Here is a 5,589-nt window from a genome sequence, read left to right on the forward strand (position 1 = left end):
AGGATTTATTGGTTTAGTACATCAGCACAGGACATTTATTTTGTGTATTTATAATAGTTTGATAATATATTAATATTATATGTTTATTTCTTTTGGTCAATAGGACACTGTTAAGTTATGTAGTACACACGGCAATTGCACCAACACTTGTATATTCACCAATTAATTTATTTTTCAAACACGGATATAGAATGGCGCCATATCTACTTTATTTTCTTTTCAATACAGTTTGGTGTGCTATCAGAAACTGATCACTGGCATTTCTTTCTATAAATTGCTGTGATTGATATCACTTCATTATCATCATCCTTTTCTTATAATGATTATGGTACCCTTTGTTTACTCCTTTCCTTCCTTATTTCGATCCCTATACAATTTATAGTATAAATAACTATTTTAGAATGTGGATCTGTGACTACATAATTGCTGGAGTTCCTCTGACCAGCAGCAGAGTAAAAATTATGTGGTGTTTATTATGAGAGGCTGACATCTAGTGGCGGCTCTGAATAGCAAATCCTAATTAAAGTGGAGGTCCGTCCAAAAAAAAAAAAAAAAATTAAAAACCAGCAGCTACACATACTGCAGCTGCTGGTTTTTAATAATTTGAAACTTACCTGTCCTGGAGTCCAGCGATGTCGGCACCACAGCTGATGTTTCCATCAGCTGTCGGGTGCTGCCGTCGCCATTGCGGGTAAGGGTATCCGGCAGTGTAGCCTTTGGGCTTCACACCGGGAACCCTACTGCATGTGTGCGGGGCCCCGCTCCTCTCTCCTACTGGCCCGGCGACAGGGGGAGGAGGAGGGAGCCCTAGTCGTGACGTCAATATCCGCGGCTGAGGCTCCCGGAAGTGGGAAAGTATACCTGTCAAAGGTATCCTGTCCCCCCCTGAGACTGTGGCACCGGAGGGGGGAGGAATCAGATGAGTGGAAGTTCCAATTTTGGGTTGAACTCCGCTTTAAGCAAGTGCTGCATATGAATAGTATAAATAGACGCTGACCACTAACCACTCCCATCCTTGATAAAAACCCATTTAATTGGGTGAAACATATTGGACCTAGTACCACGACGGTGGAGCTTCACTCGTCATTGATGACGCATCACGTCACGCCGGTGTATGCGCAGTACACTGTTTGAAGTCAGCAGCAGCCATTTTTGGCTAAGCTAATAGGACGGCTCCTGGGACAACAGACAGCGCTATACAGCGTCTAGCAGAATCCCCAGAACGATAGATGGCAGTAGAATACTCCAGTTGCTAAAGCTCCACGCAGTGTATGACACTTAGCCATCTGTAGACTTTCACGGAGACATCCGGATACCTGCCTGAACATCTACATTCCCTGTGTACCATGGCTGGGTGAGCGGACCAGTGATCCATACAATTGTGCTTCATATTTGTCAATACCATGCCTGTTCTGATTTGAGGCTATTGTCCTCAGCTGCTAACTTCTCCGGGACTGTACCTTGTTTTAGTTCCGAATTATCTGGTTTCACTAGTGATTGAATACCTGGACTGTCCAATCAACAGTGGCAGGATGCCACCTTCTATACAGGACTCAATTCCAGTTCACCACTAATACCATTTAGTTAACTAGCGGTACACTATCCCAGGGACCTCAAGTGTACAGCTAATTTCATCTTTACCCTTGCTTATCCCCAAGTCGGGGGGGGGCTTTTTTTGAGCACTAATAACTGGTTAAGAACACTGATCAATGGTGAGATTCACTGGAATCCGTTACTCTTTGTACTTTATTAGGTAGCGCTATAGTGGGTATTTTATACATGCATGCACTCACTCTATGTGACGAATTTGTTTTTTAATTAGACAACGTTGTCCTTTTTTTTTTTTTTTTTTTTTTTTTTTTTAAACAAGCTTAGGTGTTGGTGGTGGGTACTTAGTGTTTGTAATATGTGCAATCAATTATTTCTGTGCAATAAAGTTATACCTTTTTCAAGCAGCTTGGTCTACCCATGGCTCTTTTTAGAGGATTCCTTTTCCATTCGCTTCCCTTTTTTCTCAAGTCTAAGGTTCAGTTCACGGAGACCGCGCTAACCTTGGCGAGTCTGCAAACTAAGGGACGCTGCACCAGTAGGCACATATTTAATATGGTGTAGCAGTTACTCAATAGTAAGCTGATGACCTCCACCCCTTTTATATGTTTCAAAATCACTCAGGGTATTCAGACGGTGTATATGGGTGCAGCTCTGGTTGATTATATTACATTTTAGCTCAAAATATTATATATATTATATATATATATATATATATATATATATATATATATATATATATATATATATATTTTGTAACAGTGGTGCCATAGTAACACTGCACTACTCTGGGGAAGTGATCATTATTTTTTTATTTCATTTTTTTTTTGTTTTTTTTTGTTACACATTATGATTGCTTATACCGATGAATTTCATTGGTATAAGCAACCTTTTTTACTGAATGAAACTGATTCAGTGTCTTTTGATGTGACTAGCCAATGCTAATGACATGGTACAGATTTTCTGTGATTGGCCCTGTCTGTACCATATGATCAATGTGACCAATTACAGCTAGCAGCACAATTGTATACAATGCATGGCATGAAAGGAAGCCATCCATTGTTTACAATTGTCCTGTGATCTGCTGTGATTGGTCACATGATCCTGGCAGCAGGCCAGTATAGTGATCAGTCATCAGCTGTGTCCAGTGACAGATCCCACCGCCGCGTGCCCACATGAGCAGCGCCTTCTGAGAGGATGTCATATGACGTCCACTCAGAAGGATGAGAGTCCCGTCCGGCCATCAATCTGCTATAGGCCAGGCAGGAAGGTGTTAAAAATAAACCAATGCAGTCACCACATGTGTCTTATATTTTTGTTTTGGGGTTCAGATACACCAAAATAAGTGAAACTTGGCAGGGTATACAAGCAATGTCATAGATGGTCATGAAAGGCAAGTAGATTCGCAAGTCAGAAGTTGCATTAATCCACTAGCATTAATTATGGAATACCTCTTTAACCACTTCAGCCCCGGAAGATTTTACCCCCTTCCTGACCAGAGCACTTTTTACAATTTGGCATTGCATTGCATGCTTTAACGGACAAATTGCGCGGTCGTACGACGTTGTACCCAAACAAAATGTGTGTCCTTTTTTTCCCCACTCATAGAGCTTTCTTTTGGTGGTATTGGATCACTTCTGCGGTTTTTATTTTTGCGCTTGAAGAAAAAAAAACAATATTTTTTTAGTTTTTGCTATAATAATTATCCCAAAAAATGTTTTTTAAAAAACAAAATGTCTTCATTTTAGGCCAATATATATTCTTCTACATATTCTAGGTAAAAAAAAAAACCAAAAAAAATAAAGAGTATATTGATTGGTTTGCGCAAAAGTTATAGCGTCTACAAACTATGAGAAAGGTTTATGGCATTTTTATTATTATTTATTTTTTACTAGTAATGGCGGTGATCTGCGATTTTTAGCGGTACTGCGACATTGTGGTGGACAGATCGGACACTTTTAACACATTTTTTGGGACCATTGATAGTTATACAGCGATCAGTGCTATAAATATGCACTGATTACTGTGTAAATGTCACTGGCAGAAAAGAGGTAAACACTAGGGGGTGATCAAGGCGGTTAGCTGTGTGTTTTAACTGTATGGGGATAGGACTGACTAGGAGGGGAGACAGATTTTTGTTCCTACTTAGTAGGAACACACGATCTGTCTCCTCTCCTCTGACAGGATAGGGACAAGACACACAAATCCCTATGCTGGCTCTTGTGCACAAGACCGCCTGCCATGCGCAGTGGGCGGCGCTCCCTCCGGTGGCTCTTAAAAGGGAAACCCCGTATATGTATGGGATTTCACCCAGGAGAGCCATTGTGCCTCAGTAAATCTGCGTGAACCGGTTAAAGTGACCCTATCGTCAATGATGTGTCCTGTGTCTAGAAGATGAACCCAAAGCACACGTCAGGGGAAACAGGCATGCAATTTTATCTGGAAATGCTGAATATTGAAGAGCCTTGCAGAGGTTGCAACGCTGGAACACAGCAAAGTTGCAGACATGAGCTCCTAGAGAAGGGAGTATATCAGTTCCTTTATTGCACAGCACTGACATTTAAATTTAAGCAACGCAGAGTTGCTCAAACTGCTCCATGTCTATGATCTGTATATTAACATTTCTCAGGAAAATACAGGCTGAGCACCCATGCTTACTGATAGTTACATTTTTTGCTATACATTTATTATAAGCTGTTAAATGTAAAACTGATTTTTACGTTTAAGTCAATTTAATAGCCTTGAATAAAAATAAACTATATCTGGTCTCCCACAATACACAGAACATGGAAATGCAATTATTTTAGTAAATATAAACGCTAAATACCTTTTCTTATCAGCAGTATATAGCAGTCTTAAGACTTCTATCAGTGTCTGATTAAAGCTTGTAGGAGGAGAAGTCATTCCCCTCTGACTGTCCAATGAGGCTGCAGGACCCCTGACTTTGTCTGGACAGTGCTGATTGGCCCTGTGCTGATCACATGCACCCTCCCAAAAAAAGAACACCTCTAGCAATACAAACCAAACTAAGCATGTGTGCAGAATGGCTCCAAGGCTCTGTACTATCAGCAGATGGATTGGGGACAGTAAAAGAGGAGGAGAATAAGAAAAGACAGGATCAAACAGCCTGTTTGCACAATGCAGAGGATTAACTCCTTAGGTTCCACAGTTTGCATAACAAGCATGCTTTACTGCAGCTACAAACTGATTTTACTGTTGTGGGTTTAGTAACACTTTAAAATCATATATTAATTTCCACATTGTATCTCAATTATATTCCAGAACAAATTCCATTTCTCCTGAATGATCTTGAGGTTTGAAAAGAGTCCTATACATTTGCTTGCTTGAAATCTATGACACGTATTGACTATGTCCTGTAAGTAGGAACTGCTGTGTCACACAATTCACAGAGCCTTCTGAACTACAGAGGTGCGGAGAGAAAGAATTATAGGGACACAGTCAGTACAGGAATCCCAACTTGTAGGCAGCAAGGGATATGTATTGTAGTCCTTAGAAATGAAAGTAAATGAAAAGAAATGGGAAGCTGAAAAGCATGCAGGGAATCCAGAATTTGTGAAAACAGATGGTCAGCAGACAGGCAGCACTGACCATATGAAAGGAGATTTTGCAAGTAAGCTTATATGGGATTGTCAAAAAACAAATGTATGTATTGTTATCACAATGCTGATGTTATAAAAGGAAAGTCAATGCTGCGACTGTAGATCTACTTTAAAACTGTGCATTACATAAATGCCCTCTATGTCCTTAACAAACCATTTTAAAGTTTTCTGGTAGGCAAATTAGTAACATTTGTTTTTAAGTCAACCGACACATACTGACCCTGCTAAAATATGTCCTGAGCTTCTAGGAACCAGAGACATCTGGTAACAAAAGGGTTAAATAAAATATATACATATATATTCTCGCTCTGAATTAAACACGGTACCATAGTTATTGATGCCAGTATTTATTATACTTTATTTCAAGCATTAAACCAAACATATTCATTTCCGAGCTCTATTGAGAATTGCGCAGGCACTC

Source organism: Aquarana catesbeiana, linkage group LG10 (assembly GCF_042186555.1).
Source record: "Aquarana catesbeiana isolate 2022-GZ linkage group LG10, ASM4218655v1, whole genome shotgun sequence".
Classification (NCBI taxonomy): Eukaryota; Metazoa; Chordata; class Amphibia; order Anura; family Ranidae; genus Aquarana; species Aquarana catesbeiana.